The sequence below is a fragment of the Phyllobates terribilis genome, unplaced genomic scaffold (genome assembly GCF_046119375.1).
Source record: "Phyllobates terribilis strain yellow unplaced genomic scaffold, ASM4611937v1 Scaffold_7__3_contigs__length_470593459, whole genome shotgun sequence".
Lineage (NCBI taxonomy): Eukaryota > Metazoa > Chordata > Amphibia > Anura > Dendrobatidae > Phyllobates > Phyllobates terribilis.
Genome location: NW_027362767.1, coordinates 242,351,465 through 242,378,579, shown reverse-complemented (window position 1 = coordinate 242,378,579; position 27,115 = coordinate 242,351,465). Strand labels below are relative to the sequence as shown.

Here is a 27,115-nt window from a genome sequence, read left to right as displayed (position 1 = left end):
ACTCCTGCATTCATCATCCATGAAGTAATGCATGTGTACTGAGACACAAAAAATCTGACATTCAGCGAATATTACACACTCAATGAAAATCTATACATCGCACAAGCGTCACCAGATGATACAAGTAAATGCATGTGCGCAATGGAATCTGAATCAGCACGCTTCATACCAAATCTAACGCACATGTGCTGGAGCTTATTTGAACGCCATACTACGTATGCATGATGTAAGCAAAGACAAAAAGAAAACACAAATGAAAATGCATAAGTTCCACGGTGCATGGGTGTATAACGAAATGTTGATGAGTACTGTGGCATCAGACGGGGACATACAAGTATAGTGCGCCGGCGCAACAGTGCTTTTATAGTATAAATAAAGTTGAACGATCACCGTATTGCGATCAAATCACCACATGAACTTTATTCACAAAGAAGCTATTCCTGAAAACAAATTAAGGTAAAGAAAGGTGTTGTATATACTTCTCATTAATGTTGCAGGTGAGAAAAAAAAAGTCCCTATACAATGTGAGGCAGTGAGGGGGATCATATGTGAGGGTCGGTATGTATTCTCTAGGATGAGCATAGAGAACTATTGAACCCACTGGAGTGCATTGCAATCACAGGCACGGCTGTGGTTGCAGTGCAAAATAAAAGTAAGCTTTGAATTAGTCAAGCTATTTTGACCAAATCGGATTTAAGGAAACCAGGCATGGGCTTTTATTTTTGGGATGGCAGTGGGGCGGTTCACTCCTTCCAGCTCGGGTCTTGCATGTGGCTCATGTCCACAGATTCTATTTAAATACCCGCAGCAAAGGTTTGGGTGGGTCTGTGGTTTCTGCAAGCTGCAGAGCAGGAGGCTCTGCAACATAGGCCTGTGTGAAGCAAACACAGAGCTAAGGAAAGCAAAACTCCTGGCGCACCTCAGTGCAACATGGCTGTGCAGTCGCCCACAGTAACGGGTTTGAAGATGGACTATGTTACGACCCGGCTGCGATCCGGAGGATACCGTTTACCTTTACTTTGTGTGTTTTTGGAAAATAAAGACATTTAAGTTGGCTGAATGTATCCTGGGGTTTTTGCCTTCTTCGGGATTAACAGATTTAGGTACAGGGATTTTAGTAATACCATAACAGTAATACAAAAATAAAACGAATTAAAAATATAAACTGGTTTATTTGTAATTGTAATAGTGCAGTAATAATAATAATAATAATAATAATAATAATAAATGGTAATTGTAGCATCGGCGTCTCTGCCCCCTGCCAGGCAGAGACGCCGTCCCTCTCACCGCCGCGCTCCCCGCCCGGCGTCCTCCAGCGCTCCTCTTCCTGCTTCTGCCGGCCCGCGCAGCTTCCCGGGCACTGTGCTTAGGGCGCGCGCGCTCCCTCCCTCTTAAAGGGGCCGCGCGCGCCGCCCTAAGGAGTCCCCGGCCAATTGCCGGAGGTCCTCCCATATATAAAGCACCTCCTCCAATATGGAGGTGCCAGAGCAATAGTTGATGCACAGTGTTTTTAACTCTGCTTCAGCCCTCAGGTCCCGCTGCTAGCCGGACTACTAGTCCTGCCCGCCAGCCTGACTATCAGTCCAGTCCGCCAGCCTGACTACTCTCCAGCCCGACAGTCTGTCTTCCGATCAGTCCGCCAGTCTGTCTATGGGCTTTGCCCGCCTGCTTACCTGGAAGCACCTGCCTGTTACCGGTCAGCCTACATGGAGGTTCCTGCTCGTCACTTGCCGTGACCACCAGACAGCCTACCTAGAGGCTACCGCCTGTCACTTGCCGTGACCACCTGACAGCCTACCTGGAGGCTCCTTCCCATCACTTGCCGTGACCACCTGACAGCCTACCTAGAGGCTCCCGCCTGTCGCCTGCTGTCTCTGCCAGTTCATCTGCCCGGATCTCTCGTCAGCCTGCCTGCTGTGCCCATCTGCAGTATCGGTCAGTCCCAGCCATCTGACCAGTGGGAATCACTTGCTCTCTTACAAGGTCGTCCCCAGAGTAGCACCTGGTCCCTCTGCTCGGCCCCTCCCTGATCACGGAGTCGTTAGCCGCCGTACGACCTAGGTCGATCAGAGTTGATACTTAGTTACGCCCCTCTGGGTCCCTCCTTGCACCGCAGCACAGAGGTTCCACCACCCGGATCCGTAACAGTTTGCTCGGGCCATGGAACCCGGTGGCCCCCAGACCCCCGCATTCTCCGACCTGCACCAGGAGGTCTTACGTCAGAGAGTTCAACAGGAGTTGGTCCTGTCCTTTCTGCGGTCTGTTAACTCTCGCCTAGGCGCATTGTCCGACCCGTCTGTGTCAGTCTCTGGTCAAGCAGCGCCTGCTTCCACGGCACCGCAATCCAGTCCTAATATGACGTACGGCTATGGGCCCCGGCTCTCGGCACCTCCACGTTTTGCTGGCAACCGCGCTTTAGCTCGAGGTTTCATAAACCAGTGCACCCTGCACTTTGAACTCTTGGCACACCAGTTCATCTCCGACCGGGCCAAGGTGGCATTCATCATGTCCCATCTCACTGGAAAAGCACTGGCATGGCTAAATCCCCTGTGGGAGAGAGGGGATCCCCTGGTGTCTGATCTATCATCTTTCCTCGCTGCTTTCGGGAAAGTCTTCGATGAACCAGGACGAAAATCCTCTTCTGCCTCCTCACTGCTACGTCTCCGCCAAGGGAGTCTCACCGTGGGCCAATATGCCATACGGTTCCGCACCCTCGCTTCTGAGCTTGCCTGGGACAACGAGGCCCTGGTGGCCATCTTCTGGGAGGGTCTTTCTGGTCGGATTAAGGACGAGTTAGCCGGCCGGGACATTCCTACCTCCCTGGAAGACCTGGTGTCACTAGCAACCCGGATTGACATTCGTTTCCTAGAATGTGCTAAGGAGTCTACCCGGGAGAGAGGATTTCCTCGTCTTGCTCCTGTTTTCCAAAGACCGGCTTCCCAATCAGCAATTTCCCAGGCACGCTCGCCCGAACCTATGCAGATCGACCAGACCAAGATGGTCGAATCTCGCCAAGAGACACGCCGAGCCGAGGGGAGCTGTTTCTACTGTGGTAGTAAGGAGCACCTGATCCGTTCCTGCCCGATGAAGCCAGGAAACTCCAGAGTCTAGGACCGCTCGAAGAGGTCGTCCTAGGCAAAAGTAAATCCTCTCCGTCCTTGACTTTAACCGTCTCTATCTCCTGGGGAGAGAACCGCTACTTTGAAGTTGCATACCTGGATTTCGGAGCTGCTGGGAATCTCATTTCCCAGTCCCTGATAGAGAAATATCACATTCCCACCAAACTTCTGGCTGAACCATTGGCAGTCGCCTCCATGGATGGAAGACTCCTTCCGGTGACCATCCTGCTCGTCACAGAACCTATAACCCTGCAGGTGGGAATGCTGCACTCTGAGAGGATCTCCTTCCATGTGCTTTCCGGTCTCTCTCACTCCCAATTGCTAGGTCTACCCTGGCTTCAGAGACATGAACCCGTGCTGAATTGGCAATCCGGTGAAGTTCTCCGTTGGGGGCAGGATTGCCATAAGGCCTGCCTGGTCCCGGTCCACCCGGTTCGTCCGCCACCCACCCCAGCTAATCTACCTGTTATGATCTGCAACATAAACTAGGGAAAGATGGGCACAAAAGCACCTGGCTAGAGAGACAGTCAAAACAACACTGAAGTCCAGCAAAGCCAGAAGGGCGGAGCTGGAATATATAGGAAGATGGTCACGTGACTGCAAAACACAAGACAGAAACAAAAACAAACAGGAGGGTTCTAACACTACCCCCTCTTTTATGAGGATCCTCCGGATCCTCCAGGCCCAGGCCTATCCGGAAATCTCCTGTAGAAAGCTCTGACAAGTCTAGGGGCAGAGACATCATCCGCCTTTACCCAGGAGTTATCCTCGGGACCGAAACCTTTCCAAGCGACGAGATACTGCAATCTCCCTCTATGCCTTCTGGAATTCAGGATACGAGAAATTTCATATTCGCAGTCTTCCACCACCGGAGGAACTGTGACAGTGGCCTCCCTATCCGATACATCAGCCTTTTTCAACAAGGAAACATGAAACAGGATTAATCTTCCAGGAGGTGGGAACCTCCAACCTAACAGCAGACTGGTTAACCACCTGAAGCACCTTAAATGGCCCCACAAACTTCGGACCCAATTTTTTAGAGGGAATCCTCAACCGCAGATTCTTTGAGGACAACCAAACCATGTCACCCACAGTAAACAAAACCTCTTGACGTTTCCTGTTAAAATACTTCTTGGACTTTTTGTTAGCCTCTTGAAGGTTACAACGTACATTAGTCCAAACTCTCTACAAATCACCGGAAAAATTCTCCTCCTCCGGCACAGCCGACCCCAATTTGGAGAACGAACCAAAAGACGGATGTCTCCCAGTACAACAAAAAAAATGAGAACACCCAGCAGAGGAGGATGTATGGTTGTTAAGAGCAAATTCTGCGAGTGGCAGAAACTCAGACCACCCCTCTTGATTGTCTGCCACAAAACAACGCAAAAACTGTTCAACATCCTGGTTCTTTCTTTCAGTCTGTCCATTAGACTCAGGATGATAACCAGACGAAAATGACAAATGGACTCCCAACCTGTCACAAAAAGCAGGCCAAAAGCGAGCCACAAACTGAGGTCCCCTATCAGAAACAATGTCGGTGGGAACGCGATGGAGCCTGACAATTTCCTTAACAAACGCCTTAGCGAGTGTCTTAGCGCAGGGTAGTTTAATGAATGGAACCAAATGACACATCTTGCTAAAACGGTCCACGACCACCCAGATGACAGTGAAACCCTCGGACACAGGAAGGTCAGTAATAAAATCCATTGCCAGATGCGTCCAAGGCGCACTAGGAACCTCCAGAGGGCAAAGCAACCCCGCAGCAGGGGTATGTGAAGCCTTTGACCTAGCACACACCGTACATTGACGCACCCACTTGATGACTTCCTTCTGCCACCCAGGCCACCAAAAACTGCGACTGATAAGTCTCTTAGTCTCCGAAATTCCTGGATGACCTGCCAACCGAGACTCATGACACTCCACAAACAAATCTCTCCTAAAGACTCTAGGCACGAACAACCTCCCATGAGGAGTGTTAGATGGAGCATCCTCTTGGGCTTTCAGAATCCCATCTTCCAAAACGGAGTCCAATGCTGCTACCACAACTCCTTCCTGTAAAATGCTCTCCTCCTCCTCGGTACCAACCATGGAAGAAAAGCTGCGAGATAAAGCATCGGCTTTAACATTCTTAGTACCAGGGATATAGGTAACAGAAAAATTAAACCGAGAAAAAAAAAGTGCCCACCTAGCTTGACGGGCATTCAAGCGTTTGGCAGCATCCAGATAGATCAAATTCTTATGATCTGTGAAAACCTGAATAGGAAATTTAGCATCTTCCAAGAAATGACGCCAATGTTCAAATGCGAGTTTAATAGCCAGCAATTCCCGATTACCAACATCGTAATCAAGTTTGGTTTCTGAAATTAAAAAAAAAAAAAAAAAAAAAAACACAGGGATGTACTCCATCCTTGTTCTCCTGAGACAAAACTGCACCGACCCCCACCGAAGAATCATCAACCTCGACCAAAAAAGGCTTGGTCTCATCAGGCTGCATAAGGATAGGGGCAGAACTGAACCTCTCCTTGAGATACACAAAAGCTTCAATGGCCTCAGTAGTCCACTGGACCGTATTCGCACCTTTCCTGGTGAGATCGGTCAGCGGCTTAACAATTATAGAAAAATTCTTAATGAATTTCCTGTAATAATTGGTGAAACCCAAAAATCTCTGTATCGATTTCAAACCAATAGGCCTAGGCCATTCCTGCACAGCCTGAACCTTCACCGGGTCCATCTCAAAGCCCTCGCTGGAGATAATGTAGCCCAAAAAATTAATTCTCTGCACAGCGAACTCACATTTCTCCAGCTTAGCAAAAAGTGAATTATCACTCAATAACTGCAACACCTCACGTATGCTCTGCCAATGGGACTCTAGATCTGGTGAATAAATCAGAATGTCATTCAAATACACAACCACATTCTTACCAATCAAAGGTCTCAGGATGTCATTAATAAGGTTCTGAAAAAACGCGGGTGCATTGGTAAGACCAAAAGGCATCACCAGATTCTCAAAATGACCTAAAACACGGATCACTAGGTTGGAGAGAAAAGGCCCACCCCTATGGTTCCTTGCGCAAAAGTGACATCATAAACCCAATGCGCTGTGATTCATTCCCAGAGGACCTTGGTCTCAAACGAAAATATAATAAACAAGCATTTTTAAAGGAAAAAAAATCTTGTTGTTTACCATAAAAAATATCAGGGAGTCCTACCTTGGGTTCGACAAAATGCGCTCCAGAACAGCTACTCACGTGTTGCCGGAGCTCGGACACCTCCAGAGACAATCCCTGCAGGCGTTGAGCCAAATCTTGAACAGAAACCATACTGATCCCCGGATTTCTTTCCTTAAGGTTTTTGTTTGGGCTGGACTTACTGTTATGATCTGCAACATAAACTAGGGAAAGATAGGCACAAAAGCACCTGGCTAGAGAGACAGTCAAAACAACACTGAAGTCCAGCAAAGCCAGAAGGGCGGAGCTGGAATATATAGGAAGATGGTCACGTGACCGCAAAACACAAGATAGAAACAAAAACAAACAGGAGGGTTCTAACACTACCCGGTTTACCGGCACCTTACTGGTCCTATGCAGATGTCTTTGACAAAAAGGAAGCAGAGACACTGCCACCTCATAGGCCATATGATTGCCCGATCAACCTGGTTCCCGGTGCCACTTCACCCCGTGGGCGTATTTACTCGTTGTCATCGGCCGAAACCCGGGCCATGTCGGAATACATTAAGGAGAACCTGGCTAGGGGACTCATCCAGAAATCTACCTCCCCGGCTGGAGCCGGATTCTTCTTCGTCAAGAAGAAGGATAGTTCACTACGCCCCTGTATAGACTATAGAGGCCTCAACCAAATCACGGTCAAAAACAAATACCCCCTACCGCTCATCTCAGAGTTGTTTGACCACCTTAAGGGCGCTAGGATCTTTTCCAAGCTGGATCTACGTGGGGCGTATAACCTGGTACGGATGCGTCAAGGAGACGAGTGGAAGACGGCGTTCAATACCCGGGACGGTCACTATGAATACCGTGTGATGCCCTTCGGTCTCTGCAATGCTCCCGCCGTCTTCCAAGAATTAGTCAATGACATCTTCCGTGACCTTCTATATTCCTGCGTGGTGGTGTACCTGGACTACATCTTGGTCTTCTCTCCGGACCTTCCCACACACCGGAGGGATGTTCGTCAGGTCGTGCTTAGGCTCAGGCAGAATCACCTCTATGCTAAATTTGAGAAGTGCCTCTTCGAGCAGACCTACCTTCCGTTCCTGGGCTATATTATCTCCAAGACAGGTCTACAAATGGACCCCGAGAAGCTCTCTGCTGTCTTAAAGTGGCCCCGTCCGGAGGGGTTGAAGGCGATTCAGCGATTCCTGGGCTTCGCCAACTACTACCGTCTCTTCATCCCGCACTTCTCTTCTCGGACTGCTCCCATCTCTGCGCTCACCCGTAAGGGAGTAAATCCCAAGGAATGGCCGCCCGAAGCCAAGGAGGCCTTCTTTTCCTTAAAGCAAGCCTTCTCCTCTGCCCCAGTGCTGCACCGTCCGGACTGCAACAAATAGTTCTTCCTGGAAGTTGATGCTTCCTCCTCCGGAGCCGGAGCGGTGCTCACCCAAAAATCTTCATCTGGGAGAATGGTAACCTGCAGCTTCTTCTCCAAACTCTTCTCCTCGTCTGAGCGCAACTACTCCATAGGAGACCGAGAACTACTAGCCATCAAATTGGCGCTGGAGGAGTGACGTTACCTGCTTGAAGGGGCTCTATACCCGGTGATCATCTATACTGATCACAAAAACCTAGCATATCTCCAGAAAGCCCAAAGACTCAAACTGCGTCAGGCCCGGTGGTCTTTGTTCTTCGCTCGCTTTGACTTTATCCTACATTACCGCCCGACGGACAAGAATATTAAAGCTGATGCCTTGTCCCGATCCTTCCTGTCCTCCGATCAAGAGGAGGAGCCTATGCACATCATCGACCCCTCCAAAGTGATGAATGTGGCCCCCTTGGATCTGACTCGTCTTCCACCCGGTAACACGTTTGTAGCAGTACCAGATCGTGAGAAGGTTCTTCACTGGGGTCATTCATCTAAACTAGCCGGCCATGCCGGTCAGAAGAAAACTTTCCTGCTCATTACCCAGCATTACTGGTGGCCTACCCTGCGCAAGGATGTGGTAGACTTCGTCTCGGCCTGTTCATCTTGTGCCCGCAACAAAGTTCCCAGACATCTTCCAGCCGGTCACCTCCTGCCTCTTGGCAACACATTGCTATGGACTTTATTACAGATCTCCCTGTTTCTGCTGGCTGTACAGTCATTTGGGTGGCCGCCGACCGCTTTTCTAAAATGGCCCACTTCATCCCTCTGCCTGGTCTCCCGTCTGCATCTGAGCTGGTTAAGGACTTCTTCCTTCACATCTTCCGTCTCCATGGCCAACCCCTCCACATTGTGTTGGATCGAGGGGTTCAATTCACCTCACGCTTCTGGAGAGCTACGTGTAAACTGCTGGATGTCACCCTGGATTTCTCCTCCGCTTACCATCCACAGTCCAATGGCCAAGTGGAGCGTATCAACCAGATCCTTACCAGCTACCTCCGGCACTTTGTTAATGCTCACCATACCGATTGGGTGGATCTCCTACCATGGGCCGAATTCTCCTACAACTACCATGAGAGCGAATCGACTTCCAAGTCCCCGTTCTTTGTAGTCTATGGTCAACATCCTCGGATTCCGTTTCCCGTCTCCGCTTCTGTGGACAACCCTGCCGCGGAGTCTCTGGTCAGCGAATTTTCCACCATTTGGGAAAATACTAGGTCCGCACTTCTTCAGTCCTCGGAGCGGATGAAGAGATATGCTGACAAGAGACGTCTGGATCCGCCTCAATTTCGTCCGTGAGACAAGGTTTGGCTCTCCTCCAAACATGTTCGGCTCAAAATACCCTCCTACAAGTTGGGTCCTCGGTTCATCGGTCCATTTGAAGTCCTCAAACAAATCAACCCAGTGGCCTACAAGTTAAAACTCCCAGCCACCTTACGGATTCCCAACTCCTTCCACGTATCTCTTCTCAAACCAGTTGTGTTTAATTCTTTTTCCAACAGTCCAGGTACACCCCCTGCTCCGGTTTCCGCTGAGGACGTTTTTGAGGTAGAGAACATTCTGGCCACCAAGAGGGTAAGAGGAAAAACCTTCTTTCTGGTGGATTGGAAGGGGTTTGGCCCAGAGGAGAGAACTTGGGAACCCAGGGAGAACACTCATGCCCCGCTTCTCCTTGAAAAATTTCTTTCTGGCCTAAAAAAGAGGGGGCGTAAAGGGGGGGGGGGTACTGTAGCATCGGCGTCTCTGCCCCCTGCCAGGCAGAGACGCCGTCCCTCTCACCGCCGCGCTCCCCGCCCGGCGTCCTCCAGCGCTCCTCTTCCTGCTTCTGCCGGAGCGCGCAGCTTCCCGGGCACTGTGCTTAGGGCGCGCGCGCTCCCTCCCTCTTAAAGGGGCCGCGCGCGCCGCCCTAAGGAGTCCCCGGCCAATTGCCGGAGGTCCTCCCATATATAAAGCACCTCCTCCAATATGGAGGTGCCCGAGCAAGCAATAGTTGATGCACAGTGTTCTTAACTCTGCTTCAGCCCTCAGGTCCCGCTGCTAGCCGGACTACTAGTCCTGCCCGCCAGCCTGACTATCAGTCCAGTCCGCCAGCCTGACTACTCTCCAGCCTGACAGTCTGTCTTCCGATCAGTCCGCCAGTCTGTCTATGGGTTTTGCCCGCCTGCTTACCTGGAAGCACCTGCCTGTTACCTGTCAGTCTACCTGGAGGCTCCTGCCCGTCACTTGCTGTGACCACCTGTCTGCCTACCTGGAGGCTCCTGCCCGTCACTTGCAGTGACCACCAGACAGCCTACCTAGAGGCTCCCGCCTGTCACTTGCCGTGACCACCTGACAGCCTACCTAGAGGCTCCTGCCTGTCACTTGCCGTGACCACCTGACAGCCTACCTAGAGGCTCCCGCCTGTCGCCTCCTGTCTCTGCCAGTTCATCTGCCCGGATCTCTCGTCAGCCTGCCTGCTGTGCCCATCTACAGTATCGGTCAATCCCAGCCATTTGACCCGTGGGAGTCACCTGCTCTCTTACAAGGTCGTCCCCAGAGTAGCACCTGGTCCCTCTGCTCGGTCCCTCCCTGGTCACGGAGTCGTTAGCCGCCGTATGACCTAGGTCGGTCCGAGTTGATACTTAGTTACGCCCCTCTGGGTCCCTCCTTGCACCGCAGCACAGAGGTTCCACCACCCAGATCCGTAACAGTAATTCATTTGTGAGACCTAGTTCCAGTAAGTTAGTGTAGTGTTGGTATGGGGAGTACAATTGGGGGAGAAAGGTTGAACTTGATGGACCTAGGTCTTTATTCAACCTACGTTACTATTTTATTAAAGTTGAACTTTACTGGGCCACTGCCTCATTACCGCATAGTGTGAACACCGCCGCACTACAACATATAGCGCAGTGCACACACACAAGCCCACGTGTTTGCTTAAAATACATTGTGTCATGAGGTGCAAAAATTGAAGTTTTTCAGACCATAATTCACAAATCGAAAAATGACAGAGGTAAAAAATATAAGGGTGCAAACAACCAATGATAAGGTGAGTTGGTTGTCTAACACTGACAACACTCCTATCTCCTTAGGGGGCTTGAAGCTGTGATCGTCTAATCACTTGTGCTATACATAGCAGGGCTTCAGCACTGCTATGAATAGCTAAAATCGCGATCTCCTTTGAACGGTGGCCACGGGCTGGCTTTCACAGGAGGATCGTAATGACAGACACAGGGGTCATCAGCAGACACCTGGCTGTTATGGCAACCCATCGGCACTCCGCGATCACATCACACGCGTGCAGATAGGCGCATGGAAGGACGCGCTCCCTGCCAACACGTGTTAAATGCCGCTGTCAGAGATTGACAGCGGCATTTAACAGATTAACAGCCACGGGCTGTTAGAAGGCACGTGATGGCCGATTAAATCAGCCATCATGTGTGGGAAATGATGCGGGCTCAGCGTGCTACCCTCTGTAGACCCTGTAGAGTGAGGCGTAAAAAAGGTTTAAAATGCACAATTAAGCTGATGCAAGGCACAAACTTGAGATTTTTGGATGCAATTTGAGCAAGGGGATACTTTGTGATCAGTTTACTGTCCAGGGATCCTACTAAACAGTATGTTTTGACCAAAACAGAGAATCCCCTCTAAGAATTAGTTATGTATATAACTTTTATACATTGCGTGTCTATATAACTTAGGAAAGGAAGACAAATGTGTAAAAGTCACAAACTTATTGACGGTGTCATCGTTCTCTCCTGTAGCCATGTAACGTGTCACGTCAGAGGAAGGGGCTACATGTGCTTACAGTAACAATGGAGTCACAACAGGAAGTCGGGGGATTTTAAAGAATTCATCACTAAATCTGACATTCAGACAGTTACAAAAATAAACAGGTCACTACACAGGATGAAAAGCTGCGGGATAAGAAAGGACTTCACAACTAAGAGCACGTCCCATTCATATCTTCACATTCCAAGGACATGCTCGGACTCTTCTTGTATCCTTATAATAAAGCGGGTAAGGGGTGGGATGGGATGAAGGGTCAGTCTTCTCCGATAAGTTACAAATTTTTTGGTAAGTCCCAACCAAGTGATCAACCATCAGCTGAAAAAAAACTGGGCCTTAAGCCAGATCGAAAAGTAAAAATAACAGTGCCGTATTCTTTGCATTATGCGGTACGCCCAAATGTGTTGTGTTGCCTTTTTATTTACAAGGGAATAGAAAAAAAATTACACAAACTCGGTCCTTATGCGATATTTTTTTCTTCATATCAGCATGTGTGCAAAAATTCCAGCAGTAAAGTGCAAGATGTATTAATCTAGTCTATTCACCTTATGTTCATGTCCCGACATTAGCAAATTGTATGTGGTAATCAGTATGAAAGTAGCTTTCACAGCTTGCCACCTTATCACATTTTTGGGAAACCTTCCCCTCATTCATCCTAGGCATGTGGGGGTATGCCTGCAATTAGCTATGAAGTACACATTTCTCGCAATATTAGGCTGCGTGCCCACAATCAGTAATACAAGCGTTCTGGAAGCAGCGTATTTTTGCTGTGTTTTGCGCTGTACAGTACAAGCACAGTGGATGAAATTAATAGAAATCCCATGCCCACTCTGCTTCTTTTTAACGTAGCGTAAAATCACCTGCGGTGCAGGTTTCCGAGCCGCAGCATGTCAATTTCTCTTGCAGGAATGCTTAGTTTTCTGTGCGGAATTTCCACATAGACTTGCATTATATGCGGGAAATCTGCAGTTAAAAAAAAGCACATTTAACCTAATAAATAAATCATTTAAAAAAATGACGTGAATTCTGCCTATTTTTGATAACCAGCCAAGGTAAAGCAGATAACTGCAGGCTTATATTATCAGGCTGGGAAGGTCTCTGGTTATTGGGCCCTTTCCAGCCTAAAAATATCAGCCCACTTCCGCCCCAGAATTGGCACATCACATACGATGCGCCAATTCTAGTGCTTTGCCCGGCTCTTCCCGAATACCCTGGAGTGGTGGCAATCGGATAATGGTAGTTGGGGTTGATGACAGCTGTAATTTGTCAAAAATCACATCTTCCATCAAGTCCTGGGGTTAGTAATGGAGAGGTGTCTATCAGACACCCACATTACTAACCCGGCAATAAAAAATTAAAAACACACAGAAAAAAAAAACAAAAAACTGAAAAACATAAAAAGACAGCAATAAACACAAGAGACAGTCCCTTGTTCACCAATTTATTAGCCAAAATGTTCCCACGATGCTCCGCCGTAGTCCACATGCTCCAAATTTGTCTCCGGTGACTGTGAATAGCAGTAATGTGACTGCTATTCACAGGCACTGGATACTCACGACAGTGCTCATAGTCGTCGCTTGTTCCGGCTACAGTCAGCGAGACTGAAAAAAGGATAATAAATTGGTGAGCAAGGGACTGTCTCTTGTGTTTGTTGCTGTCTTTTTATGTTTTTCAGGTATCCTTTTATGGGCTGCTTCAGATTCAGTGGAATACTTTGGACCTGCATGGGATTTTTTTTTTTTTAATTCAATAAATTAGTGAACGAGGGATATTTGGGGGGGGGGGGGGGAGTCTTTATTCAAATTAAGTGTATTTTTGATTTTTGTGTGTGTTTTTATTTTTTATTATTGGGATAGTAATGGGGGTATCTGATAGACACCTCTCCATTACTAACCTCAGGGCTTGATGACAGCTGTGATTTGTCAAAAATCACATCTGCCATCAACCCAAGCTGTCATTACCCCGATTGCCATTGCACCAGGGCGATCGGGATGAAAAGGGCAAAACGCCAGAATTGGCGCATCTAATGTGATGCGCCAATTATGGGGCATCTGCGGGCTTGTATTTTTAGGCTGGAAAGGGTTAATAACTAGAAACCTTCCCAGCCTGATAATACCAGCTCACAGCTGTCTGCTTTACCTTGGCTGGTTATCAAAAATAAGGGGGAATCCACATCATTTTTTTCATTTGTTTATTTGGTTAATACATGTACATTAAACTACACCCAAGGCACTAATTATATATCTCACAGATATCTTTCTATCTACCTCATATTTATCTGTCTATCTATCTATCTATCTATATCTTTGCACATCTAATCTAACATACCAAAAAGAGACAAAAATGCAAGCGTCAAAAACACATAAAAAATGCAAGTGAGCTGAGGTGTGGGATTCATGCAGAAATTCAGTTGCGTGAAAGCCTGAACAAACACTGGGAACATACCCTTAGGCTATGTTCCCACATGTTGTGTTTTTTTTTTTTTCTGTCAGAAATCTGCAGCAAAACTGATCTCTGGCAGAAAATCAGCTGCGTCAAATCTGCAGGTTTTGCTGCATTTTTTTTATGCGTTTTGATGCTTTTTTAAATGTCCTTCTGTCTCTATTTATGCATGTACATAAAGTTCTGTGAAAAAAAGAACCCTATTCTATTCCATTCTGCCATCAAAAACTCTGAAAAAAAAATTTACCTGCGTTTTTTGGTGCATTTTTTTCAGCATTTTCTTCACCACCCATTACTTCCTACGGGTGAAAAAACGCTACAAAAACGCTGAAAGAAGTGACATGCTCTATTTTCCAAGAACACAACCAAGGCACAAAATACGCAGGAAAAAAAAAAAAAACACAAGATGTGTGAACAGAGAAATCTGGTTTCTCATAGACTTTGCTGGTACTGCAAAACGCAGCTGAAAATTTGCATAAAAATCTGCAGCAAAATACAACGTGTGGGAACATAGCCTTAGACTAACAAGTCACACAGACAAGAAAGAAAAATAAATAGAGCAAGCATAAAACAAAACAAAGATAAATACTAAAGTAAATAATATAATGTAACAACTGCAAATGATACAACACTACACAAACAGGGCTATTTCATATACACTGCTCAAAAAAAATAAAGGGAACACTTAGGCTGTGTGCCCACGATGCGTTTTTTAAGCGTTTCCGCAGCGGCAAAAACGCTGCAGAAACGCTTAAAAAACGCATGGTAGAAGGCCTGCCATGCTCCCCAATGATAATCCGCATGTGCTGTGCACATGCTGCGGAAATTTCCGCTGCGGATTATTGCAGAAAAATCTGTTTGCATGGATTTATATAGTGTGACCAAGTTGACAAGCACTTTCCAAGTGATGCTAAAATCACTTGGAAAGCGCTTGTCAACCCGCATGCGTTTTTTTCTGCCAGGGAGATGCAGAAACACTCAGGAAAAAATCCTGAGCATTTCCGCATCGTGGGCACATAGCCTAAAACAACAGAATATAACTCCAAGTGAATCAAACTTCTGTGAAATCAAACTGTCCACTTAGGAAGCAACACTGATTGACCATCAATTTCACATGCTGTTGTGCAAATGGAATAGACAAAAATGGAAATTATTGGAAATTATCAAGACACACTTAATAAAGGAGTGGTTCTGCAGGTGGGGACCAGAGACCACATCTCAGTACCAATGCTTTCTGGCTGATGTTTTGGTCACTTTTGAATGTTGGTTGTGCTTTCACACTCATGGTAGCATGAGACGGACTCTACAACCCACAGAAATTGCTCAGGTAGTGCAGCTTATCCAGGATGGCACATCAATGCGAGCTGTGGCAAGAAGGTTTGCTGTGTCAGCGTAGTGTCCAGAGGCTGGAGGCGCTACCAGGAGACAGGCCAGTACACCAGGAGACGTGGAGGGGGCCGTAGGAGGGCAACAACCCAGCAGCAGGACCGCTACCTCCGCCTTTGTGCAAGGAGGAACAGGAGGAGCACTGCCAGAGCCCTGCAAAATGACCTCCAGCAGGCCACAAATGTGCGCGTGTCTGCACAAACGGTTAGAAACCGACTCCATGAGGGTGGTATGAGGGCCCGACGTCCACAGATGGGGGTTGTGCTCACAGCCCAACACTGTGCAGGACGCTTGGCATTTGCCACAGAACACCAGGATTGGCAAAGTCGCCACTGGCGCCCTGTGCTCTTCACAGATGAAAGCAGGTTCAGGCTGTGTGCCCACTATGCGTTTTTCAAGCATTTTTGCTGCGGAATTTCCGCAGCGTAAACGCTTGCAAAACGCTTGGTAATACATGCTCCATGATCCCCAATGAAAATCTACATGTTCTGTGCCCATGCTGCGGAATTTTCCTTGCAGAAAAATCCGCAGCATGTCCATTATTTGTGCGTTTCTGCATGCGGATTTGAGGTCCCAATGCATTTGAAAAACGTAAGTCAAATCCGCATGTAAAAACGCTGCAAAAACGTGTGTAAAATCCTCAAGCGTTTTTGAGTGCCAAGAACATGCAGAAACGCTGCAGAAATTTTCGGCTTCATTTCTGGATTGTGGGCACATACCATCACACCGAGCACATGTGACAGAGTCTGGAGATGCCGTGGAGAGCGATCTGCTGCTTGCAGCATCCTTCAGCATGACCGGTTTGGCAGTGGGTCAGTAATGGTGTGGGGTGGCATTTCTTTGGAGGGCCGCACAGCCCTCCATGTGCTTGCCAGAGGTAGCCTGACTGCCATTAGGTACCGAGAGGAGATCCTCAGACCCCTTGTGAGACTATATGCTGGTGCGGTTGGCCCTGGGTTCCTCCTAATGCAGGACAATGCCAGACCTCATGTGGCTGGAGTGTGTCAGCAGTTCCTGCAAAATAAAGGCATTGAAGCTATGGACTGGCCCGCCCGTTCCCCAGACCTGAATCCGATTGAGCACATCTGGGACATCATGTCTCACTCCATCCACCAACGTCACGTTGCACCACAGACTGTCCAGGAGTTGGCAGATGCTTTAGTCCAGGTCTGGGAGGAGATCCCACAGGAGACCATCCGCAACCTCATCAGGAGCATGCCCAGGCGTTGTAGGGAGGTCATACAGGCACGTGGAGGCCACACAAAATGCTGAGCCTCATTTTGACTTGTTTTAAGGACATTACATCAAAGTTGGATCAGCCTGTAGTGTGTTTTTCCACTTTAATTTTGGGGGTGACTCCAAATCCAGGCCTCCATTGGTTAATAAATGTGATTTCCATTGATGATTTTTGTGTGATTTTGTTGTCAGCACATTCAACTTTGTACAGAACAAAGTATTCAGTGAGAATATTTCATTTATTCAGATCTAGGATGTGTTATTTGAGTGTTCCCTTTATTTTTTTAAGTAGTGTATATTACACCTAACTACGGCACCGTATGCGTAAGTAATATATAATGGCCTCACTTGGATGCGGTAAGAGGTAACAAATACATAGACCAGAAACTAAGACAACTCACACCAGTATAAAACTCACAAATTCTGAACTAAAATAAAAGGCATATAATAATGAAAAACAAATTTATGTGGAACCATATCTGCAGAGGCAAATATTGACACGTTGAGGCCATGTTGCCACATGCAAAAACACTGCTTTTTTTTTCCCCGTTGCATTTGGTCTCTAGATGTCTGTACCAAAATGCACTGTTGCTGTGGGATTCGATCTATAGTGCCAGACACAGACGTCTCCTACAGATGATGGTGAGGGTGACATGAATGGGTCAAGAGATATTTGGTTCCCTACTTACAAGGGTTCCTTGCCCAAATGGATGTCATAGATGTAGGGTTCCCTGCTTGTAGGGCCCCTGTTCTGTATGATCTGCTCCCATTGTGGTGGACTTAAAGGGGCTGTCCATCTTTGGGGACAATTTTTTTTTATTGAAATGAATGAGTTTTAGGCTAAAAATGTTGCAATTGGGTTTGTTAAAAAGTTTGACCCGTTTGTCCTCTATAGCCTCTGTGTTGTACTGTCTCTTGCAGGCTGCAGAATGAGTTAACCAAGAACCCATCAGTGAGCTTGTTCGGATGAGAGTCTGTAACTCTTATCTGTCTTTTTCCTCAACTCCTCCCAACTAATTTATTACCACAGACCACATCAAAGTTGACCTGTAAAAAAAACCTGTAAAAGTCAAATGGTGCCATATTTTTAGTGAAACCCAAATGCAAAAATGTTTAATTTTTTAAGACCTAAATACATGCATTTAAGTAAAAAAAAAAGTCACTAAAAGGTGGACAAGCACTTAAAGAAATTGTACTACCCAGATGGCCATCTTGTTTGAAGGGACCACCTCCCTAGAAGACCTCTTTTCCCTTGGGTGATCGTCATGAGAAGGTTTTACTCAAATTATAATGGAGGATAACATTGTAGACGGGTGTAATAGTTTTGTCGCTTGAATTAAATTTCATGTGGCTGTCGGACAATACCATAACATTTAGCTCCTCATCTACACAGAGCCATAATGTGCCATTTTCTACACACACAAAAAATAAAATAAATCCCCATATTGCACAAATAATGGTGCCACACAAAAAAAAAAATAAGTGCAAAAAAAGCAATATTCACATCATAAGTCATCTGGCCTTTGTGACATAAAGTAATGAAGAGATATAAAGCCACTTATGGCCTCTATACTGGTAAAAAACGTAGAGGAGTTTTCCTTCACGTTCTCCCCTTCCCTCAGGTCGGCAGCCATTTTGTGAAGCTATGCACTGACATAGAGGTGCTTCACTTTACATGTTCTACAATATGGAGTCATATTTCTACTCCTGTATTTCTTACTGTCGACACCTCAGGTGAATTGTATGTGTAGCGGCTGTCATTCACGGCTCCATTTCTACAGAATATATATTACCGGTTGCTGACAGGAATTTGCCATTTCCGTGAGGTAAGCGGTCTGTCACTCCAATCAGCGAGGTGGAGGAGTACAATCCTCCTCACCACTGATTCTCTCTCCTCAGGACTGTAACGCTCTGAGGAGACGACCGCTGCAACCAATCACAGAGCAGCTTACATTTTTCACGAGAACCTTAACAAATGAAACCTGCGCTGCGGTTGGTTGCTATGGGCAGCAAACCCCATTATTCCTGTCTTACAGGAAAACAAGCCCCGATTCATCAAAGTGTTTTACCAGAATACTAACATGAAACACTTTGAAAAGTCGCAAAATTTTGAGTGATGCTCAGCTGCAATTTTTTTTCCAACTTTTGTCGTTTCCACCATTTTTGGCAGCTCCGCCAAAATGGGCAGAGCAGGATAAAAGCCGAGGCTTGGATACGCTCGCCTGTCAGATTTATCAATTGTGGCGGCATTTCTTATAACTGGAGTAACATTTCTGGCAAGGCACACTGAGAAGCACGCTGCTGATAATGAATTTGGCGCATCTTAAGTGGCGTGCGCTTCTTAATGAATTAGAACCATCTTATTCCTACACGTTCCCTTATTAAGACTGGAGGGCGAAATGAATTAATCAAAACAACTACAATTATATATATATATATATATATATATATATATATATATATATATATATATATATATATATATAATGGAGGTACACGTGATCTAAATGTGTCCATGACCATTGGTGAACACAAAGAGAAGTGGGCCCTTTTCAGTCCAATAGCTCATCATAATGCACAATTCCACCTGCTTTGGAGTGGGATGTGGTCCCCCTTGCCTCATGGGCGGCAGGTTGCTCCAATAGTATGTCCGCCCCTGTCCATGACATAAATAAGACTAATCGGTTATGTACCAGTCATACCTACAATCTTCTCAATTAGATCCAGCTGAAAGCGTCGTTGATCAATTAGGAGAAGAAGCAGATTGTCAACTTTTAGTGTCTAATAAAACGAGCGTCCATCAATGAGATGTGCTCGCATTAGTACTCAGCTCATGTGGTATTCATCTTTATTAATTATAACCATTACTGGGAATTAATAATTATGAGATTTGAGTGAATGATGGGATAATAACACGTACACAATTACCAATCCTGCCCCCAGAGGCGCCAAGTGTCATTACAGTATTACACAGCTAGACATTACATAAAGTGCTCTGACAGAACAGCTTTAGGAAAATAAAAAAAAGAAAATGATTTAAAAAAAATATATATGCACGATCGTTTTAATCTTGGCTGCAGGAGAAGGAGGACTGTGCTGGCTTTTTTTCCAGGGTCAGTGACCTGTCCTCTCATGTGATTGTTAGTGAGGACATTGTACATGTGATGGTGGCAGTGGATGAAAAGATGTAGGATTTCCCAATACAGTTTAGTAATCACTTTGTCACACGGATAGAGGAACATTGTAATTTCACAATTTGATATAAACCTCGATTTATGCCAACCTACATACACAGCAGACGCCATTATTCACTGCTGAAAGCAAGAGGTAGAGGAGAATGGAGGTGAGAATACAGCGGATCCACCGCTAGGAGAGCGCTGTTTTCTTGGTCACTCCTATTAGCCAATATTTTATGCTAATAAGAGAGAAGATCTGTCCCCTTACATAGTGCAGCATGGTCAGATTTTACCAATTCCGCTGCAAAACTCCCACAACAAAATCCACAGTGGACATCACTGTGAAAATAATAACCCTTTAAGACTTTGGCCAATTTTCATTTTTGCGCTTTCGTTTTTTTTCCTCCTCTTCTTCTAAAAGCCATAACTTTATTTTTCTATCAACATAGCCATGTGAGGACATATTTATTGCAGGGCGAGTTGTTAGTTTTTAACTATATCATTTATTTTACCATATAATGTATTGTAGAGAGGTGAGGTGAAAAAAAAAAAAAACATCATACCACCAGTTCTTCTTTATTGCCATTTACTGTGCAGTAAAAAGGACCCAGCAACATGAGTCTCCAGGTAGGTACTAATGTTATGATCCCTAACTTGTAATAGCATTTTTTCATTATTTTAGTGGTCTTAAAAAAAGCAAAAATAAAAAACGACAACAATAAAAATGTTTTGGGCGGCAGTGTACGGACTGAAACAAGGTTTTTTGATTTTTTTCCTTCTTTATGGCATTTACTTTATGCATGAAACCATTTTATAATGTCTGACTTTTACATACCCAATGATACTGAAACCATTTTATAATGTCGGACTTTTACATACCCAATGATACTGAATATACTTTTTTTTTTTTTTTTTTGGATTAGGAAGGGAGGAGGAATTTAAACTTATTTTTTTTTAAATACTTTTAATGTTATAACACACTTGAACCTGCAATTATTTGAGCCCTTGCACTATAATACTTCAATAAAAAACTCAGCCTCCTATAAAGTCTAACATCTAGGTGGGTTTCAAAAGGAGCACCAAGATAGCGGCGAAGGGCAGCCTTCAGCATGCCCCTGGTTGCCATAGCAAGCCATCGCAACCCCACAATCACATTAGGGGATGGGTGCATAGGACTCCAAAACAGAAACCCCACAATGAATGTGTCACTTAAATACCACTGTCAGATTTACAGTGGCATTTAAAGAGAACCTGACATGAGATTCATGCTGCCCGAATCACAGGCAGCATGAATCAGACACTGGCTACATTATTGCAGCAGTATATTTTAAACTATGAAATCCTTTCAGAGTACACATACTTTAATTAGCCAGTTGGAGACTATGTCTCTTTCATGACAAATCCAAGGCTGGTCCCCAGCGGCTTCTTCCCATCCCATTGGTGCTAGTTGCAATTGCTGGTGTTAGGTGCTGACTGGGTTATATAGTAATCTCTGCTTAAACCCTATGTGGATTGTGCTCAGGTCCTGAGCCCACTCCATGCACCTGTACCCTCTCCCTGATATACTGGAGATGGAAGGGGTCAGCTGGTTTACTAGGTGTCCGATCTTCTTGTACGTTTTCAGTCTGTGTTTTTCACGGATAGAACGCATACCCATTATGGAGGTGTTCACATGTCTGTTTTTTTTTGTTTGTTTTTTTTACTGAAGACGAGTCTCGGCAAAGCAAAAAAAAAACGGAGAGGTTCATTTAATGGGGCACTTTTGCGGGGCTTGTTAGGCTATGTTCCCACAATGAGCTTTTTTGTGCGTTTTTGATGTTGCAGATTTTTGCATCCATTATGTAAGATAGGTGACTTGCATTTTTTTAAAAAACATGCAGCGTCAAAAATCCATAGAGGGAACGTAGCCTTATGGCGGATTACAGGTGTAAAAATACTTTGTGTGCACATACCCATAAAAAAGAAGCCATTTGTTTGAAAAATTCATTGTTTTTGAATGCCTCAAAAAATTCATGTGACCATAATCTAAGTCCGGTTTCACATTTTTTATTTTTTTTTAAATATACGTGTACTATCTGTTATTTTTATAGATAGATGACAAACCCAATACAATCAATGTTTCTTTTCAAGTTGAGGGTTTTTTTGCGGATCAATTGTCTCGAAAGAAAACGAAAAAAGGTAGTCATTTCCTACTATGATCTGTCTTTCAGATCAAACTCGCACTCGCCAATGCAAGTAAATGACCCAACGAGGAAAAAAAAAAACAAAAAAAAAAAACAACAGCACATAAACGATAGCTCCATTCAGTTTCAATGGGTCAATGAGAAAAAGCCAATTACAGCACTCGGTAGCCCAATAGGGAATGAATGGAGCAGCAGTTGGACATGCACATTCTAGTTTAATGGGATAAAAGTGACCCATTCTGCTGTCAGATAGGTGATAACTAGGGATGAGGGGATCCATGGAAGTTTGGGTTCTGGTACCCAACCCGAACTTTAGTCAAAAGTTCGATTTGGGTATCAGAACTGTACCAGTACTTGAATCAGAACCCCATTGAAAACAATTGAGACCTGAACTTTGGACCTGGGAAAAAAATCCACTCTCTCTCTCTCTCGTCCCCGGCCTTCCCCCGGAACGCCAAACATTAACTTGAACTTCCGGAAGAAGTACTAGACAACACCATTAAAGGCCCATTTAGACAGGCTGATTTCGGCCCGTTAATGGCTAGGTTACACGGATCCTCAAGAAATGATGGGAACAGAACGATCATTACTACGATTGTTCTGTACTTATACAGCATCACGTAGCAGCACATCCTCTGGTTACAAAAGTGGATGTGCTGCTGATAACCATGATTTCTATGTTGGATTGAATGATCCAACTACCCGATGAACGAGTCTTTTGGCTGAAACCTTGGGTCCTGTGAGATAAATAATTTATTGACTCTGTAGTTCAATGTTAAGTGGCAGGAAAGTGAGCCAAAAAGAAACAAATGAAAAAAAACAACAACAAACCAGGAAATCCTAAAGGCATAGTAGAAAATAGTTAGAAATTAACAGATAATTATTTACATGTGAGAAGATATTACTCCAGTGTTCTGGAGAGTGGGAACCTGTACATTGGACAATGATTTACTGATGTCCGGCAGCGGTACAAACAAGAAACAACAATAACCTGCTGCTGACGTCATTGAGTGACATGGACGGATGGATCAAAAGAGCAGCAAACACGGGATTCATAAGGAACTTATTGTTGTTGAACTCAGCACTAAACTTTATTCTGAAACCATGAAGATTTTGTACAAAAGCTCACAATGACACAGAACAAACTGACAGAAGTACAGAGAAAAAAATCTACAGCGTTGTACACAGGAATTTCTCTGTCTTGTCCATGTGGCTTTATGTCTCTGAATTATCTGGGCTCGGTAGGATCAAAGCGTATGTTCTCACAGGATGAATACACTGCAGATTTTCCTTCCCATAGCAACCAATCACAGAGCAGCTCTCATTTTCCCACAGCTGTTTCTAAAATGAAAGCTGTGCTCTGATTGGTTGCTATGGACAACATAGATATTTTCTCTTTTAAACCGTACAGATAAACGCCCAGTTGTAGCTATAAGTTGGAGGCGACCATTATAATAAAGATGGACAGAAATATTTATGCTTTTAATGGTAAAAACCCATTGATGATTTTGTGGCTGGTACTTCTGCATCTATCAAGTAGCTGAGCGGCGCAGTCAGAGAGGAGGATAGTGGTTCCTCCTGTGACAGCTGAAGGCGCACAGTGCCCATGTCCACCCAGTGCAGTGATGGCGGTGCAATTACATCTGCACAGTAAGAATAGCAAGTATCTACTGAGCATGTGCAACCTTTCATGAAAACTACAGGCTGTATCCATGGGCAGCCAGGTTGCAAAAGCCTCTGACATGCTGTTTTTCAGGGGGTGGTATCGGAGTAGCGGACTTTTCGAAACTTATTGCATTTGGCAAGTTTATTTATTATTAGGAATTAAGATTTTAAGCCACTGAGCTGTGATTGATATTGCGGGACCAACCCTTTAATAACCACTATCACTCCCTCCACCAAACTGAATTTTTGCAGACTTAGCACTATAATGCTCCATATGACCAAAGGACCATGAGGGTCCTGCCTTAGAGTGACTGTCAAGTCATCTACCAACAAAATAGGTAATAACTTATTGATCTGCACAGCTTTGACCACTTTTTGGCAAAATGTGACACTTTTATCACCATTAGAATGGAGCGGCAATGCACATGATTGACCTGCGCTTCATTCATTCATTCCCTATGAGGTTATGGAGCCCTGCAATCTGCTTTTTCCGGCAGCCACAAAGAGAACGAACAGAGGAGCAGTCGGGGATTCCATCTGCCACGTCATTAAAAAATTCCCCGTTCTGCCAATCAGTGTAGATCCCATGGTCAAACACCCACTGATCAGTAAGTTATCACCTATCCTGCAGACAGGTGATAACTTTTCACCGGACAACCCCTTCAATGCCAGTTTGTCAGCCTGTGTGGTGTGAATGGCTTTTGATAAAAACCCATTCAGTACATTCAGTCTGGTCCATGCGGTAATATACTGTAGGGCATGCACAGGGAATATGGATCTGAGCAGCAATAACAATGTAGGACTTGCTTTACATACTGTATATAATGATAAAATCTTCCTACCTGTCCTCATTCAATTCTTGGAATCTGTGGCAGATTTATGTTACACACCATGCCATTCCTCTATGGAGGGCAGAACAATCACTTGTATTTTGCATTGTGCTGTGAAGTGGTGACTGATTGTGGTCCAGCTCCTCCCTCTTGGCGTAGGTGTTTTAAATTAATCCAGGTAATGTCAGGTTCCTTCTGTTTCAGAGAGAGAAGTGCAGTAAGAACATTACAGGTCAGACATATTTTCCTCATTGGGTAAGATTTATCAATATAGTTAATGCCAGTTTGGCTGAACACTTTTTATGAAACCTCTGTACCAATAACTTATACAATAATAATGTACAAAGAGAGTATGCCGTCCAGTGTCAGGTTGGTAAAGACTCATTTTTGTGTATTTTTTTTCACTTAGTACAGGTTTGCAGTCAAAGTATTAAAGGCAAAGAGCTTTGAGACGCAGTCTCAACTGTGCCAAGGACTGTTCGGTTGGCACCACTTGGGAAATTTATGTGGTAAGCAAACTGTTACATATTTGGCTTAGGGTATAAGCCATTGACTGTGCTGCACAGATCAAAAATCCCATAGCATGCAAAAGGTCCATACCATGTCCCTGTGTGTCATGCACGCCAAATCATGGAGCTATCAGCCCCTAGAATCATTGTATCTAGGAAAGAATGTGGAGCCTCAAGGAGATACGGGTCTGTAGAGCCTACGGCTATGTTCACATTATGCTTTTGGGACATGTCAGTGGTTATATCGGGGCTCCCATCTGAAAAACAGGATTCAAGTGGATCCGCTGCCAGGCCCATTGACTTTAATGAAGCAGATGTAGTCACTTTGTGCCCTGACTGTCTGACCTAATTTTCAGCAGTATATACCTTTTACAGATAGGCACAAATCATGGTCGTCTGCGTTCCTCCAGCAGGTATATTCTTTCTCTTTGCCAGTTATGTTTTACCCTGGTCTAAAATAGTTGCCAATCTAACAGGGGCACTACACTATCCTCCATCTGCCATCAAGTCCCTTTGCCATAATAGTATGTACATAGAAGTAATTTTATTATTTTGTTTCACAGGAAGGAGAGCAAGTGGCTGCTTGGGAGAGGTCTACCTCCACTAGGTTCACACACGGACGTCCGGATTATTTCTGTAACCAGATTGCTGAGCTGCTGACGTAATTGAAAGGGAGTTAATACCTAAGGTTCTGGCCACATGCGTGCCTGACAGCTCACAAGACAGTTCTTACTTCACTGACTTTCATTTATCATGGGGATAGCCTGCCCGGGCTCATATGTCCACAGCTCAGACTAGTACATTAGGCAATATTGTACGGTGGTTTCCATTACTTTGGCACACACTGTAGATTTTCCATCCAGATTTGTGTGTGCAAAATCTGCAGTATAATACAGTACCGGTTAAGTAAATGATGAGATCTTAAAAATAGCGTTGAAAAGCATAGTGTTAATAAAAACCCTCAAATCTACTACCAGAAGAGAATTTTATTTTGGCAGCGCAGCCCATTTCAATGTGTTTTATCCACCATGGTAGAGATCTTAACCCTTATATTGAAGAAATTTTCCACCAGCGGTGCAGATCTTGACGTCTGCAGCATGCAAATCTTTTCGTTACAGATTTCAACCCTTGCAATGTAAAGGGTCAAATTCATAACATGAAAACATTGATAAGACCTACTGGATTTTGGTGCAGATTTTTTTTAATGCAGCAATAAAGATGTTACATCTGTCTTTACCCTTAAGGCTTGGTCCACATATTGCAGATTTTATGTGCATGTTTTTTTTATGCAAAAAATCTGCAACATTTTACAGTAGCAGCAAATCAGATACATTTAGGTAGGAGACATGTTGATTTTAACTGCAAAAAAAAAAAGTTGCAAGTACAAAAATTGCTGCTACAATGTGGCATAGTGCAAGTGAATAGCAACCCAGAAGGTAATGTCATTGGAACAAGCAAGTCGCAAAAATGTCTGAATCAAATATTTTACCAAGGGTATCCACATTTTGTTTATTCATTTGTTTGCTTGATTAACTTACCTGTTTTAATACATACTTAATAAAATGATGTTTCTATTATTGGGGGTCGGAGATATCTTTTAATGATGGCAATAACTCTTTAACAGAGCTGTTTGCACACTTAAACCTTTTTCCAAGACATGCACTCTGCATCCGTGCCAGCAAAGGATTACGCCTCAGTAGATGTCACAGTCACCATGATAATCTTCTCACAGGTAATTAGTTACTTGTGGTTTATTTTTTTTGGTCCTTACTGTAATAAGTTGCACATACAGACATGAGGAAAGGATGCTTAGAAATGGCAGCGAACCTGAGTGATCATAGCTGCAGTGTAAAGCATGGCACAAGGAACAGTGACCTTTAAATGAGACAGGAAGATTTCAGATTGCTTCTAAACAATGTAGCGAAGCAGAAAACAATTAGTGACCGTTATAAAAATTATATATAACTAATACATGAGATCGCAGACACATCTGATTCCCAGAAAGTGAGTCATATCTCAATACATAACGAGGCACATTTCCTGGATTTTACCGTTTCCTCCCAATAAAAAAAAAAAAAAGACAAATGTAAAAGATCACAAACTGAATCATTGTAAACACAGTAACATAACAACAATACACCGATTGCAACCAAGACGAGAAATGCAGAACAAGTAATTCAAAGTAACAAATCGCTTCTCTCCAGAAGAGGC

At 44.8% G+C, this 27,115-nt stretch overlaps 2 long non-coding RNA genes across 2 annotated transcripts in view; one reads left to right on the top strand and one right to left on the bottom strand.

The window, feature by feature from the left end:
* Positions 1–24,522, bottom strand: part of LOC141154313 (uncharacterized) — a 119,279-nt gene extending 94,757 nt beyond the window's left edge. The window contains exon 1 of the long non-coding RNA XR_012247423.1: positions 24,408–24,522. This is a non-coding gene — a long non-coding RNA (uncharacterized lncRNA). The remainder of the gene's footprint in view (positions 1–24,407) is intronic.
* On the top strand, positions 19,809–26,329 carry LOC141154312 (uncharacterized). Its single transcript, XR_012247422.1, has 3 exons — positions 19,809–19,884; positions 24,805–24,904; positions 25,468–26,329. It is a non-coding gene; the product is annotated as an uncharacterized lncRNA (long non-coding RNA).
* The last annotated feature ends 786 nt before the right edge of the window (positions 26,330–27,115 follow it).